The sequence below is a fragment of the Hemicordylus capensis genome, chromosome 3 (assembly GCF_027244095.1).
Source record: "Hemicordylus capensis ecotype Gifberg chromosome 3, rHemCap1.1.pri, whole genome shotgun sequence".
Classification (NCBI taxonomy): Eukaryota; Metazoa; Chordata; class Lepidosauria; order Squamata; family Cordylidae; genus Hemicordylus; species Hemicordylus capensis.
In genome coordinates this window covers 188,878,688-188,896,069 of record NC_069659.1, presented here as the reverse complement: position 1 = coordinate 188,896,069, position 17,382 = coordinate 188,878,688, and positions in this window count along the sequence as shown.

Here is a 17,382-nt window from a genome sequence, read left to right as displayed (position 1 = left end):
TCTGGAAAGTGCCCTGGCGCAGAGCATCTGCACCCCTAGTTCTCCCTGTATCATTTGTTCCCCCTGCCCCAGTTCATTCACCCTCAGTGGCCAGCCTGGCCACTCCTTCTCCTCTGCACCGCTTCTCCCTTGAGCCTGGCTGGCCGGGCCACCATTTCTGCCTTGCGGCTGGCTGGCCAGGCTGCCACTTCTCTTATGCGGTTAGCTGGGCCGCTGCTTGTCCCCAGCCACTGTTTGTCCCCAGCCAGCACTTGCCCTCCATGGCCAGCCCACCTGGCCACAACTTGCCCTCCGCAGCTGATGTTTCCCCTCCTCTACCTCCTCCTTCCGCCTGTCTCCATTTTCTCCCCGTCCCCTTGGCTAATCTGCAGCTGCTCACGAACTCTCGCGAGAACTGCCACACATGGCATTAGCCACGGGTACGTCTTAGAGAAATAAAGATATAGATCCTCAGAGCTCCAAGAATCCTGCACACATCTTTGGGCAACATTAATCAACAGAATCAGACAAGTAGATGCTTCAACAACCTTTTCTTGACCTGTAAAACTATAGAAGCCACAGATCAGAATTAATGTGAGGAATTGTTACCTGTCAAATTGCCTAATAAATTTATCCAATGGGCCACTGCAGTCTTTTCTCTCTCTGGGGCAAGTGGAGGAAACAACTCCATCACTACTTAAAAGAGCGAAGTGGTGCAAAAATGGCACACTGGAGAAAAATCTCTTCATTAGCACCATCACCACTGAGAATCATCTCTGAAACGGACTTCAAGCAGTCTTCGGTCAGACTCAACAGCTTTATCTCCTTGAGCTCCTGAATAAAACAAGGAGACAGCATCTGTACCACTTGAGGAAAGAGTGTCTCAGTGCAATCACAACTAAAGCTAGGGACATGATTTGTTCCAATCAAAGGGAAGGCTGGTCCCAGAGGATTCTGGGGAGCAAGTGCAGGGGAGTTGGATCCATCAGTATCTGTGTGCAAAACATCTATAACAGTCTCCCAGCTCTGTGGAGATTGAAAGATTCTAGAATCTGCACCTTGGTCTGCAACAAAGGTGGTGAAGATATCACATCTACTAGATCAGAAGGGAAGGTTAGATTAAATGAATGCCCTGCCACATGATTAGGGCCACTGACACACTGGGAAAACACCATAGTCATCATAGAGGGACACATTTATACACTGAGAAAACACCATCGTTGTTGTGACATTTTAATATCCCATTTGTATGCAAATTCAGCACTAATTTCAATGGGATTGTGGAGGAATAGCTGCCTATCCTATACTTTTACTGCTGCCACCCAGCAGACTTTTTGTATGGCTGGGTCCACTACAACAGCCCTTACACCTTTGTCAAAAATTACTCCAACCCTCAAAAAACTCAGCTCAGTAGAGTGGAAAGGCTTATAGGCAAGGGATGGAGACAAATAAACAAGTCTCTAATCTTTATATAATAAGAAAGTTTACTTTGGGGTGGGGGGGAAGGTTCAATTAAAACATTTTTTGAGTCCTTTACACAGCAAAAATTTGAACACAAAACAGTTACCATAAGAGCAATATATGATAAAATAAAAATGTGGAAAAATGCATCTACTAACTATACTAAACTGGTCCCTACACAAAGTCCCATGTGGTGTAGTGGTTAGACTGCTGGACTAGGACCGGGGAGACCCGAGTTCAAATCCCCATTCAGCCATGAGACTTGCTGTGTGACTCTGGGCCAGTCACTTCTCTCTCAGCCTAACCTACTTCACAGGGTTGTTGTGAGGAGAAAAGTATGTAGTACACTGCTCTGGGCTCCTTGGAGGAAGAGCGGGATATAAAATGTAAAATAATAATAATAAATCTGCATTTACCCTCTTCTCAGCAACTGGCTTGTTGCACAGACTCATATCTTTATCACAGCACAGACCTGGAGCTCAGTCCAGCCCAGTCTGTGATTTCAGCTCACCAACTCTGATTCTCCAAATGTGTCTTCAGAAAGACCCCTCTGCTGACTATTTCCAGGACTTTCATGCAGACTTCTCTCTCCTGGGCACTTTCCAGACTAGCTGCTGAAACAGCAGCAAAATGCCTCCATTCGAGCAAGTCGCATTAAACAGCAGGGGGAGCAGTCTTGAAGCAACAAACAACCCAAAAAACCCCAGCAACTTTTTCACGCCGTATATACAACATCCTTGCTCTATATCACAGCGATTAAATTCGCAACAAGGCATTGGAAATGTGAATGGTACCCTCCCATCTGCGTAGGGACTGCAGTGTCACGACGCAGGAAGTGTGGAAGCATACTTTCAAGATTTGTCCTGACCCCATTGTAGGGTCTAGTCTGGAAGGCACCCCACAGAGTTCTCTCCTGTAGACTACTTTGTGACTTCTCTCCTGCAGACTGAACTTTTGCAGACTTGTTTCACAGAGACTCCCCAAACTCCCTCTAAATGTGCACATTTTTGCCCCAATAGTTTTTCAAGCCAGTTTCAAATCAGTACAAATCAAAGTTCCCTCCATTTTTCAAAATATTTTTTCTCTCCAAAACCAAACTGTGGTGTTCTAAATGTGAAACTTAAAAAACAGCAAGCATGAACTTTTGACCCTGCCAGTTTTTTGTTTGTTTGTTTGCATAGGGACTTGCAAGCATATTAAACACACAATCTTATTTATAATAATTAAGTATTTTGGAAATATCGATTCAATGCTAGAAGAGGTACAATACTACTATTTACAACAAGAAGAGGTTTGGGAATATCTGTTCAATAATAATACAATGCATTTACAAAACTAAGAGGTCTAGGCCTCATTCCTCACAGGGATGTGTGTGTGAATTTAGCTCAATTTGGACATTAGGGAAAAATAGTCCTGTACATGCTTTGTCTTCAGAGGGAAACTCCATCGCTTCCACAATTGGCAGCCTGGATCATCCCAGGCTGCCGATCATGAAGGCGCCCACTATCATAGTTACAGCATTTCCTTATCCAGATCAACAATGCTGTAATCATTAGTGGCAAGGTGGTGGAGGAGGAGGGACTTCCAAGCTACTTTCAGCACTCGTAGGCATGTACGGGGGTATTTTTCTCTGTCATCAAAAAGTGGCTCAACTGTTGCAGGATTTTCAGGCTAAATTCAACCTAAATTATTATGAGCACCAGTTATTTGGCTTTCTAAATCTAGGCTGCTTCATTGAGTCCCTGTTACTGCAGCATTAATTAATCAATTCAGATATACCTATTAATACATCACTTCTACATCCTGCTGGGTTGTATACTGGCAGCTGTATTTACAGTCCATTTGTTGGGAATCTCAGTTGTTAAGTGTTAGCAAAAATAAAAAAATAATGGCTGGCAGCCTTACAATATGCTTCCACGGGGAAATTACCATGATTTGTTTTTTTCTTCTTCAGTGAGATTGAGTTGTTTGTATATGAAAAGTGTCTGCTTAGAGGGGAAAGCAATCCTGAAAGCACATGGTTGAGTTTAAGTGTAAATTATTTCCCCCTCCAAAGTTACTATAAATATATACTGTAAAAAATGCATGTCAATATAATGAAGGTAAATTGGGGGGGGGGGAGAGATTTGTGAAGCTATGGCAAAATGTCAATATGCCCAGAAAAGAGATATTGAAGACATTATTAGTGGCAGAGATAGGGATTCTCTATTTGCAGGAAGTTACCATTTACCTGGGCGCTTTCCAGCCTAGTTGCTAGAACAGCAGCAAAATGCCTCCATTCAGGCAAGTCGCATTCAGATCATAAACAGCAGGGGGAGTAGTCTCGCAGCAACTAACAACCCAAAAAAACAGCAACTTTTTCACACCTGATATACAATGTTCTTGCCCTATATCGCAGCGATTAAATTCGCAACAAGGCATTGGAAATGTGAACTGCACCCTGCTGTCCATGTAGGGACTGCGGTGTCATGCGGTGTCATAACAGTGTGCTTCCACACTTCCAAGATGCGTCCTGACCTCATTTTCGGGTCTAGTGTGGAAAGCGCCCAAATAGTAAAAAAAAAAAAAAAAGTTAAAAAAAATGTGCACATAAAAATGTGCTCAGTGGTTTGCAAGGTGATTGAACTGAAATGAATAATGTTCTTTTTCTTTTCTTTTCCACAAGTGTCCATTGAGGGTTGGACCCCAAGCAGTCAGGTTTCCATGTCTGAAGAGAGCTTGCTCTCAGTCCAATATGACCAGAAGTGGGTAAGGCAGACAGGAGGTCACATTCCAGAGGCAACAGGACAGAGTAATGGGACAGGAGCTTAGCCTAACAGAATTCTCTCACAATGACCAGTTATTCACACTGAGGGGGTGGTGGATCTGGAGTGGTCCTTGGCTGAGTGTTCAACAGGTAATGGAGCCTGTTGTTGCCTTAACAGTACCCTTGAGAAACAGCTCATTATGCAGAGCTTGTAGCAGAAACATGGCCTTGGTGGCACAGAAGTAAGGTGCCTGGCTGCTGGCACCTCATTCAAGAGCTCCACCTCCCAGGGTCATACATGTAACCCCCAAAGTACCTCAGATTACCACCGGCTTCTGGATTGCATAGTCTATCTGGCTTGGATGAAGCAGGCAGTGTTAACTGGCCTCAGTTTTATCCTCCCAGGCTTTTGACTGAACGTCAGCATAGTAGACTCAATGGCTGGGGAAGTGGAGTCACTTAGGTCTATCAGAATACCATCTCCCTGTCGAGATCTCCATTTTGGCAGAGTCCCTAGAGTCCTGTTGTGTATTTAGGACAGGATAGGGATTTGGTTGGGGTACCATTGCCTAACAGGTACCCTACCTGGGTGTCAGGGCTCAGCAAGGCTCTGCTCCAAGTTGTCGATCCAGGAAATATAGCAGTCAGCCAAAGAACAAAGAGCTACACGTACTGGTAGTGTTTCCCAATGTGTTTCAAAACCGTTTCTTTATCTAGGGAATCTTATCTTATGTTTAAATACTTTGAGTACTTAGATTGTTTGTGGTTTACTGTGGTATATTATAATTTTATATTGCGTGTACTTGGATACCTGCTGTGCTGCATATTGCTTTTCAGTATATGTTGATTATTTGCATATTTTTATTTGTCTTTACCGATTCATTTTCCCACTGATGCAGAAACATTTTTGAAATGCCTTGTTATGCAACTATGAATCAATGCAGCTGCCTTTTGTTCTTTGAGTGGCTTTCTGCAGCTGTTTTTGATCCGCTGTTGGAATTGTGTAAACTGATTGCCAGTCCAGGGGCCTGGAGTCAGGGTGTGGTCCAAAACAGGCAAGGCTGAGTTCCAGAGAAGGCAGATCAGGCTATGAGGGGCCGGAGGCAGGAATGTAATCAGAGCTGGGCCAAAGGTTGAGCCTAGAAAAGCCAACATCTGGGAAAGGCAAGGTGAGGTAAGACATCAAGAGTTCTGTCTTGCTACTCTCAGTGTCAGGGATCAGCATTGTCAGGTAGCTGCCCAGAGGCCTCAGAAGGTCCCACTGCTGATGCCTGAGACCACCTCTGTAATGTATAGTCACCATGTCTGGTCCAAACAGTGTTGGTTTTTTTAATTAACAAAGGAGCTCACAAGAATACACACTTCAGAGAGCATCCATCTTGTGGCTCACAGCCCACAAGCTGAAGAGACAAACACAATGAGCATGCTCAGCCCACCAGACAAAGATAACCCCACTGGGCATACTCAACAACCCAAATAAGTTAGACTACTAACATTCTAGAGCAGGCCTGCTCAACTTAGGTCCCCCAGCTGTTTTTGAACTACAGCTCCCATAATTCTCAGCCACAGTGGCCAATAGCTAGGGATTATGGGAGTTGTAGGCCAACATCTGCAGGAGGGCTCCTAAACTGTTGCTGTTTGGCTGGCTGTTTGGCTAGCCCTCCACAAAAATGTAAACAACCATCAGATTTCAAAACTGGAACATTGGGTGCAGCCAAGGCTGAAAACTAGACGGGTTCAATAATGACTTGGGCTCATGACCCAGCCATGCAGGGGCCCATTGCGTATGTGTGTTGACCTCCAAAATGGCCGCCGCGACAGGGGAAAGGCCCAGAACAGGCCAAAGAACACCCGAAGGAAGGTCATCTGGGGAGGGGGAATCTCCGTGGCCTCAGAGAAGCCCCCCATAGGGAGTAAGTACATATATATATATATATATATATATATATATATATATATATATATATATAAACTCAAAATGGCTTGTGAACCCCACAAATGTCTGGGGGTGGGTGGGTTCGGTCTGGGGTCGAGCCAACCAGGGGTAGTTCAACTTGACCCAGAACCTTTGAACCGAGCCAGTTTGCACATCCCTAGCTCTAGATGCGTGCAGCCCAAGTGCACACAGAGATGAGAGACAAGAGCGTCTGTCTCATGGTGGTATCCCCCAATGTACCTTGCTCATTGTGCGGTACACTGTGGGATATCCGGAGGCTGGGATAATGCATCCCAATGCTTACATCAGTGTGGATCATGTGGGTGTGTGGCTCATGCTCCAAAGACAAGCTGAGCCATTATCTGGGGGGAAGATAGGCTGAACCCCACCTTCCCTCCTGCTCACACTCCCTTCCCTGGAATTGGTTGTGTGAATGACCTTATGGGATCCTGACTACCAAGGGGCTTCAGTCTGCCTTGCCAGTTCCATATCATGTAGAGAAACTCTTTCCACATTCAGTGCTGTTCTCTGCTGACAAGCACCAAATTTGCAGAAGCCTGGGGTGCATGGCTGGTGAACATATTGGTGTAGGGGCATGGCTAGCTAGCACTGCACTTCTCATGCCTTGGCTGTAGATGGCAAACATAAAGGCTGAAACCGGCTTTAATCTTGGAGACCTGTTCGAGGTTCCCTGATACAAACATCCTATTGAACTTCATTTCAAAAATATGGGTAGATACTGCATAATCCTTGGATAGCCAAAACCTGTCTGTCAACTCTGGAAGGATTGGAAAGGCTTTCACTTTTCATCTATGAGTGGATGACTTCATCATCTGATCCATCTTTGAATGTGCAGGTTATAGCAGACAACATCATATGGGAACACCTATGTTGCTAACAGGATGGTTTACATGAGCACTATGCACAACTCTTAGTACATCCTGGGACTTGGTGTATATTGTATTTGATGCTAACCACTTTATGTTACAAGTTTCTAAGTCCCTGTATTCCATCCACCACTCTCTTCCTTCTCCTCCCTTCTCTGTCTCTTTCTCCTCCGTTTGGTTGACTTGTGCTGTCTTTGTTGGAATAAAGAGTGCGGAAACACAATAAAAGTATCAATTAGAAGATGGTTTTGGCCCAGCAACAGGAAATGCGTATATTTTTCCAACAATTTCAAAACGTCAAGGATATTGCTGAGGGGGAAAACTCAGCAGACATTTGCTGAAAATGAATGGTGTATAAATTCCAGATTAATCTGTATGCAAACAGACTAAACGTATTAACTACTGAATACTAAGTGCAGATATATAATATTAGGAAGACATACTTTTGTTTAATTTGCTGGTCCTTGACCGTATCAATAAAGAGATACTTTTGTTTCATGTACTCCTGGAATTTTAAATGAAAGAACAACAGATTGCTTATCTTTAACTGGGGTTCTTCTTGTTCAAATTGTGAAGATTTAAGATGGGGTGAAGGCCCCCATCATGCTTGGGGATTGAAATGAGTAAAATCCCACCCATTGAACCTTGAGGAGGGTGTTCACTTCTAAGAGGGAGGTGGTGGGTGGGGTAGAGATGATATGGGATGCTGCAGGAGAGTGTTTTTTAATTCTAGTGTGTAACCAGTATGCACTATAGTGAGGACCCAGGGATCTGATGTGATATGTTCCCAATCTTCCAGGTAGGGTCAGAGATGTTTGCCCACTCTCAGTGTCAGGGCATCAGGCCCCTTTCATGCTCAGTGGACCATGGCTGGTTCTGCTTTTGTTGTGCAAAGGAAGCAAGCTTCTTGTAGGTGCTTTGTTGTTGAGTACAAAAAGGAATTGTCAGAATTTTGCGAGTAGGAGAACACCTTAAAAGTGGATAGTCTATTCCACCTGTAAAGGTCTGCTTGGCCTGGCCTGGGGAGACTGGAAACTCATTGAATGGGCAGTATTTTGGAGATTGTGGACTTTCTCCATAATTGGACCTGAAGAGAGCCTCTCCATCAAAAGGTAAAACTTGGATTCATGTCCATGCTTCTGGAGTCAGCTGCAAAGACCAGAGCCATACATGATGCCTTAGAGCAACAGAGGAGGCTATGGTCCATGCTGTACAATTGGTCTGGTGTCTGGATGAATATAGTTGTTGCTTAGCCAGACAAAAGCCCTCATTTTGAATGATCAGTGCTAGGTCTCCCTACTCCTGAGGGAGCATGTCAAGGTATAGCCTAGATTTTCCCACAGAAAATGGTTCTAATGGCCCATACAGGCCTGATAATTTGCAATCTTCAGGTGCAGAATTGCAGTGGAGTAAACTTGTCTACCAATTGAGTCTAATTTCCTTCCCACTCTGTCAATGGGAGTGGAAGGTTCACAGTGTTTTGGATGAGATTGTGCAGCCTCTGCAGCCATTGCGTTTGGTACTGCATATCTTTGGAGGAAGGTACAGACACCCAACTGCACTCTGTAGAGGCATTCAAGGTGTTTAGAGGTTGACTGTACAGATAAGTGTTTGGACAACCATTCACAGGTGATGTCTAGAAGAGGCCTAAACATGGGTAAGGCCACTGGAGTACTGGCATCAGCTTCAATCAAGCCAAATATGGGGTCCTCCTCTGGTTTGGTGGGTTGTTTTACTTTCAGCCCCAGGGAGGTTGCCATGTATAGAACACTTTCTGAATGGGAAATGATGTCCTCAGTTGGTATGCCCCCATGTGCCAACTACCCCACCAACTGTAAGCCAGTTGGGTACTCACTTTATTTTTTAGGAATTTTTGAAGTGTTTATGCTCTTTGGTTTGTTATGACTTTTCCTCATAATGAATCCTTATGTGGATTCATTACACACTGAAGAGTCGAAACACCTCAAAAATTCCTAAAATATAAACTGAGTACCCCACTGGCTTGTGGGCTGGGGGCTACATCAGGTGCCACTAATCCCCCCCCATCTGCAAGGCAGTGGGGTACTCAGTTAAATTTTAGGATTTTTGAGGTGTTTAGACTCTTTGGTGTGTAAATTCTCATAGGGATTCATTATGAGGAAAAGTCATTACACACCAAAGAGTCAATGGGAGTTTAGTCTGGCAAACACTACAATGTTTAAATGTTACTTTTATTTCAGGGGCCCCTCCCCAAAGGGGAGGAAGGGAATGAGGGGGGTACCGGGGGGTACTACTAATAAAAGAAGATAGTCGGAATAAAAACGCATAAGGAATAAAGCAGAGGTTTTTGTTTTGGGGTTTTTTGTAGTTCAAAAGAAAGGACATCTACTTCGGGAGATGATGAAGAACTGAGGGGAAGCTGGGACAGCACCAGGGAAAGGGGAGGAGCGACTGCCAAAACGCAGCAGAGAAAACAGCTTGGAAGGTTTCTGAATTAGCTAGCATGCAGGCACTCATGGTGTGAACAACAGAGAGCAGGTCAAAGAAGCTAAATTGCTATGCAAATTATTTTTCAAAACTCAAACTCAGCATTCCAAGCTTATTCAAGTTATACTACTGCTGCTGCTACTACTACTACTATGACATGTAGTTATTCAAGTTATACTGCTTTGCATCTCTGTGATTAATTGGAGAGTTATTGCCACAACTAGAATGTTGCATAATGCTGCATTGCCTGTCTGCCTGCTTGGCACGCAAGTAGAAACATGCTAAGGCATAGCTGGAGGTGGGTAGACCTGCATCATTTACAATGCCAAAATCTTTGTTGGATAAGCCAGAACATATCATAGCAAATCTTCTAATTCACTAAACCCCTTTGGTGAATTGAACATATTTACAGTCAAATCATTGTTCTTTTGGAATTGTGGTAGATCAATTTATTTTGTCAAAATGCACTTGCAGCACAGGGGTCATGCCATTTCTATGTTCCATGCAGATTCTTAGCACACTCGTGTCATTTAGGTGTAGTAAAAACAGGCCCAGCCTCATAATGAAGCCTCCTGCCCTGGTTGCTTTTGAATGGGAGACTGCTTTTTAATAAATAAATAATAAATAAATAAATCATTAATAAATACCTAAATCAAACAAACAAACAAACAAACAAACAAACATGTGAGCACTGTAAATTCCCCTTAGGGGATGGGGCTGCTCTTGGAAGATCAAGTCCCAAGTTCCCTCCCTAGCATCTCCAAGATAGGGTTGAGAGAGACTCCTGCCTGCAGCCTTGGAGAAGCCGCTGCCAGTCTGGGTAGGCAATACTGAATTCGATGGACCACTGGTCTGACTCAGTATATGGCAGCTGCCTGTCTTCCAATGTCCCTGCTCCTGTATCCCCACATTTCTGCCCCCCCCCATTTCTCCTATTCCCCACACCTCTACTCCATCCCTCTCCTCCTTTCCAAATCTGGTACACCAAGGAGAAGGGGGACTCAGAGCGGCTCTTTGTGCTGCCACAGAGAAGTGACAGCAGGCATCAGGGGAACAGATGAGGTATAGTTTATCATTAAATTCATTTATCGTTAAATTTTTATACCACCTATCATTAAAACAATCTCAAGCTGGTTTACAAAACATGTAAGACAATATAAAACTATAGAAGTTACACAATAAAAATATTAAATTGGAATATAAAAACACTAATCAAATTAACGGTTTTAAAAACATGCACAATATAACCATAGAACACAAAGCAGCAACAAAAACACCACTCATATAATAGCCTGGGTAAAAAGCCATGATTTAACTTGCTTTTTAAAAATTATGATGGATACCCACTGGGAGAGCATTCCAACGTCTGAGGGCAATAACTGAGAAGTAACATGGCATGCACAACAGCCAAGCCTCCCTCATTGTTGGCACGCAGAGCAGAGCCCCCTCCGATGATCTTGTCAAGCAGGCCGCAACCCTTGGGAGCAGGCAGTCCCTCAGGTATCCAGGGCCCAAACCGCAAATGGCTTTAAAGGTCAAAGCCAGCACCTTGAATTGGACCCGGAAACAAACTGGCAGCCAATGTAGGTCTTTCAGAATGGGTGTCATATGATCCCAGCGAGCAACTCCAGATAAAATCCTAGCTGCTGCATTTTGCACTAGTGCAGTTTCTGAATATTCTTCAAGGGCAGCCCCACCTGGAGCACGTAACAGTGATCCAGCTTTGAAGCGAGAAAGGCATGGGTAACTGTGGCCAGATCTGCCTTCTCGAGAAAAGAATGCAGCTGGCACACTAGATAAAGTTCAATAAAGGTTTCTAATCTGTTGGCTCCATTAATACAAATAGGATGTGAAGTTAGTTCTGGATTTCATTTTGGTTTTCTGGTTCCAGAATTGGATTCAGGATCTGGGCCTCATATTTGCCCACATGTAAAATGCCCACAGTGCCCACAATGTAAAATATTACTATTTCATTTTCAATGCTGAAGAAAAAGATACACTTTTAAAAACCTTAAAATGTCATTTGTTAAGCCAAGACTTATGCTGGATACTAGATCTGAATTTTGTAAATGACATGCCAAGTTGCAGCAGAAAAGGGGATGAAATGCATATGGTTTGTTGCACCTATTCTTAAAAGGATATATTAAGACTGTTCTCATGCGCCGCCTAACCCAGGCTAGGGCAAGTGAAGCACCTGTGCATGTGAAGGGCCCAGTCGACCTACTTTAAAGCTTGACTTTTAGCCAGGGTTAAGAGTGTGAGTTTGCCCTTAACCCAGCTGCCGGCATCATGTGTGCGCTCGGGCTGCTTACAGTCCAAGTGCACACAGAGATAGCACCGGTCTCACAGGGGTATCGCCCAATGTACCATGCTTGTCACGCAGTGCATTGTGGGATATGTTGAGGCCAGGACAACACATCCCAACCTTGGGAGATCCGCGCTGCGGTCTGTGTTCCCCACCAATGTGGGATGCTCATCGGGGGGGGGGGGGGAGGTGAGTTTTGCACAGCCTTTCCCCTGCCCGCCTGCCTGCCATGTTGGTCATGTGAATAACCTTATGATGTGTTCTGCATTATTTTCAAAACATTATATAAAACAACACAATAAACACTGAGTACTTAACATTGCAGAGCACTTTCCAGAACTGATCATCTCCTTAACTTTCAGACCAGGAGGCTCTGGAAGCTGCTGGAAGGCTATGAACAATTGCTGAGGCAGCAAAAGCTCAAACCCCTCTGCAAAACTAAACAATTGAATTTTCTATAGTTGACTGAAGAATGTTTCCCAAGCCAGCCACACAGTACTGCATTCAAGAAACTGATCTGTCTAATGCAATAGAAAAGCTACATTAAAATATTGAAGGTTGCCACTTGTTTATATTTAACAGGCAAGAAGGTGGACAAATCTGTGAGTGAGCACACATGCACACACACACATATCCTTTAAGGGACACAACCATGACAACAAATTATTTGTGGCGATTTAGGAATATATCCAAGCAATTTGAAATACAATCAAAATAATTTGCTATTACAAAGGATCAAATTGTTATCTGCTTCTCTGAATGTCTTTGGCTGCTTTGCTTTTAATTTAAGCATTTCCTTTTTGTCTGGTGTGCCTGAAAAGGTTATTAGGACAATGAAATGTACTCACTACACAATATGATGTTCCTCCCTTGAGAGTTTCGAGTCAGTTTCCCTGAGGAACTTTTGGAATGTATATATTACATCAGGGTCAGATCATCAGCCAATGTGCTTGAGGAAAGGTGGATGTTGGGAGCTGGGGATTGATTAAATAAATAAATATCCAGTCACTTCCATCCAGCTGTAGCTAGCTCATGCAGAGAGACTATTATGTACAATGTAATCTCTTGTGACTTTGACAGTGAGAAGTGCTGTGGTGAGGTAACACCATTCAGGATTCATATAGGGGTCCACAGATGACTAGGTGATTGTGTTTGGCCCAAGAGTTGCTAACTCCTGGTAAGTGGTATACAAAGGAAAGACCTCCACTTGCCTGTTCTGTGTATTGCTTACAAATAGAAAACTGCAATAAATTGGGTTGAAGGGAGTGGAAGGAGAGAGGGATGACAAAATGTGCATGCTACCATCAGATCTGTTTCTCACAGAGGTCAGCCACATGCCTCCAAGAAGCCCACACACACACACACACACACACACACACACAAATATTGCCCTGCTATTCTCAATTATTCTTTAAAGTGGTGAGTGATGCGAAGTAAGGGAGATTCTACGTTCACAAACATAAAAGGTATTCACATGACTGATGTGGCAGTCGGCCGGGGGGAAGGCTGCACAAAACCTACCTCCCCACCCCCACCCCCGATGAGCATCCCACATTGGTGGGAAGCAAGGACCATGGTCTCATACGATCGGCACTGCTTCATGCGTCCCGGCCTCCATGTATCTCACAATGCACCGCACAATCAGAACGGTGCATTGGGGGATACTCCCATGAGACAGGCACTAGGTGCCTGTCTCTGTTACACAGGCACCAAGCAGCCCAAGAAACACACAATACTGGCAGCCATGTTAAGGGTGGACCCACACCCTTAAACCTGGCTAAAAACCAGGCTTAAAAGTAAGGTTTTGCTGGGTGGGAGGTTTGGCTGTGCAGATCCTGGCACTTCACACATGGAGCCTAACCCAAGCCAGGCTGCTCTAGTTTGGATTAGGCTACACATGAGAACAGGCTTATGGTGTAATCCATGAAAGGCAGACTAGCAACAAGAACTGCCAAGTGAAGTGTTAAGCTGTTTGAAAGATGTTGGTTCCTAAACAAGAAGTAACAGAACAGCAAATGCTGACCCTCTTTTCTACTTTGCAAAATAAGTAGTAGAGTAGACATATGGGAATGGAACTTACATCATTTGCTTTTCTTGTTTTTAGTGGTATTTGCATGTCTGTGTGTCAAATGAAACCTGTATATCATGTGGATTTAATTGATTAAAACATTGATAGCCTGCCTTTTCACCATTGTTCAAGGCAGCCCACAACATTAATTAAAACAATAATATAAACAAGCAAAAATGAATAAATAAACCCTATAAACTTTAAGATTCATAGCAGCAGCAGCCATCACCAGAATACATTTCTTCCTCCCTCTAATGTGAGGAGAGCTGGTCTTGTGGTAGCAAGTGTGACTTGTCCCTTAGCTAAGCAGGGTACATCCCCATGCCGAACCACAGCTCCACGGTTCCGTGCACATCACTAGGGGAAACTACTAAGAAAGCCCTGCTCTTTACTGTTGACAGCTCCAGAAGGCAGACTAGGCCTCTCTCTGATAAATGTGCTCAAGCCACCACTTCTCCACCACCATTGCAGGTTTGCATTGCCAACCAACAGAGCTGTTCCAAATAGTACTTTCCCTTTTTTTTATCTTGACCAATAGTCTGATGTTGGAAATCCTTCTGAAATTCACAGTGACTCATTTGCTAAGCACTTCAGGGCAAACTTGCTCACATTTGCAGCATTTGTGAACAAGCATCACTTTGCAGCTCCATTTGTGAAGCACCATCTAATTCTTTGTTGTGAGATGCCTATCAGTTACTGAGGTCCAAGGACATGGCCAAGGTGCTTGGGGAAGTGTGCTCTTCCTCTTGTTTGCCTAACCCTTCCCCACCCAAGCTCACTAGCAAGAAAGGGCTGACCTAATGGCCCAAGAGGTAATCAATGCCTCCTGCTGGGTGGGGTAGTCTAGTTTATGCACTGTTGTGTTTACATGGTGTTGTCAGTCACTAGGAGAGACTTTTGCCTGACAGAATGGGAGAGACATTTTAAATATAATAAATACCTATGGGGAAAAGTGCTATCTAACTTTGATGATCTCAATGTTAGACAGGACTTTAGAGGTAACAGTCAGCACCTTAAATTGGGCCCTAAAGCTCATTGGCAGCCCAAGGACTTGGCTGTTTTCCTGTTTGCAAAGACTCTCCAACAGCCAGGCAGTAGCATTCTGCATTAACTGCAGCTTCTCTCAGGTAGAGCACATTATGGTAGCTGATCCTAGGATTTACAAGGACATGGATGATGACTGGTCCTATCTCTCAGCAAAGTGATGCAGCCAGACTATCAGCTGTAACTGACAGAAAGCACTCTTGGCCACTGCTGCCACCTCATTCAACAGGCATAGCAGATCTAAGATGTCATCCAAGGTGTGTATCTGCGATGATAAAGTGTAGTGAGCACCAACAATAACGGGCGGTTTGTGCAGCTGTTATTGATGGTGCACCCTTTGATGACTACTATGCATTACTTCTACTATCACTACTTACTACACCCTCAGAACCTCAAGTCTCTCAAATATGAGGTCATTCACACAATCAAAAGCGGTGTTCTACTCAGGTTCGAGAGCTGTGTGTGCTCCCAATTTTTAGTTCTCTGGAAGCAAGTTAAGAGGAAACCTGGGTAGTAGTGATTGTGTGGAAGCAAGGTAGGAAGAAAAGCTACCCAGGTACTATCCAGATGTTGGGGAGTGTCTGGGGCACGAGGCATGGCCTCTGAGGGGCAGCGGCCCGAGTTCTTTGAACCTGTCCTCTCAATGGTGGCTCTGCCCCTGGCCTCACTAAATTGCATAGGTGACAAGATTCACTCCTGTGGAATCCCATACTATGGCTAGGATCCAACCCGCCACTGCATGAATGCAAAGTACACTCTGTGCACAGTCAGGGGTTGGGACAGCAGCAGTTTCTCATGTCACAAGGGACTCTATTCTAGAGAGATTTTCAACAAGGGAAGGGAGACGTGTGAATGGAACACCATCCCAGGAACTCCTAGGAAGCTGAGTGGCATCTTTTATGTCCACCTGGGGTAGCTGACAAAAATGAGGGATTGTTAATAAGAAAACTATTAGGAGGTTAATGCAGACCAAACTGGATAATCTCGTGAACTGGAATATAAAATATATGGAATGAAATCCAATAGCACAAACTGTAAGGTTATCATTTGGGGACTAACATCAAGCACATTTGTAGTTGGCTGGGGACTCAGCTGGGAAGAGATTGTTGATCCCAACATGACTCACCATGATCATGTAGCTGCAAAGAAGACAAATTCTTGGTTATATGAAGTGGGATATTTCTATCAGGAATTGAGCTGCATTAATAGTAGTATCAAAGGCTCTGTCCATAGCTTTTTCTCAGTAATAAGTCATATCTCTGGCACTGTAAAATTTCAACTATATCCGAGAGACTGTTGTAATTGACAGGTGCAGAATAGATCACTTGTATTCTGAGAGCCAAACTATAAATGATGCTCAGTCATGTGTTGCTTTAATTCTACATTTATTTTTATACAAAATGCAGTCTCAGAGGCCTAAATCGGGAGTGGAAGGTAGGCAAAGGGTAAGGGATCTGCACACGTTCCCTTCCAGATTCTACTTTCCCAAACTATCCCTCTCTCAAGCTGCTGCCCCACACAGGAGGGAAAATCAATAGGTGGCATATGTGCAAAACTAAGAAAATTAAATATTTTCTGGAAGCCAATAAATGACCACAGGAAAAGTCGAGAGGACCAGGAAAACTGCCTTGTCTATGTCTTGTTCATTCCAGAGGGTTGTTTAAAAACAAAAACAGAAAACTGCTCCAATTGGAGCAATAGCAGCACTCCCCCAACTCCTGTACTTACCAGACATCCTCTTGTTATACATTATTTTTCCCCCAGCAGTGAGGGAGCAGTTGCTGCTATGGCTTCGCTTTCAAAAAGACTTCTGGCAGATTCCCACTGCCCCTGCCCCATGCTCTCCCTTCAGTCCTGGGAAACATCCAGTAGCTCTTGGGAATGTCCCTGAAAAGATTACCATTCCCCTGAGACCCCATGCCCTTTCCAGGACTGCAGGGGGAGGGGAGACCCTCTACCAGAAGTCTTTTTGAAAGTAACACAGCCACAGGTAGGAGGAAAGGTGGGTTCTTATGCTCCCTCACACCAATAGGAAGTATTATTATGGGTAAGTCACTGCTCCAGGGCCCTTAATCTGGATTGGGAGGAAAGCTAAAGCTCCTCTGTCCTGCTATGATCCCAGTCCAAATCAGGGGGCCCCATATGTCCCAATTATAATAGAAAAACGAAGCCTGCAAGCCCCCATCAGGAATAGATGTGTTGTGCAGTTTGGCTGTATTTAAGGGGCAATTCATCACTAATCTCCCAACCAGCAGGATACAATAAAACTGAATGAACCACAGAATAATAAACTTGCCATTGCTAGGGACCCTTCCTGATGCCTCATTAACACTAAAGGGCTCTAATGTGGATCCAGGTTCTATTAGGGTCAAAGCACATGTTACATGAATAATGTGTTTGGCCCTGATGTGCTTGATTTGTATTATGTAAATAATACATAATAAATCCAGAGAAATCCAGATGGAACCACGGCATGAGGGCTTTGCCCCT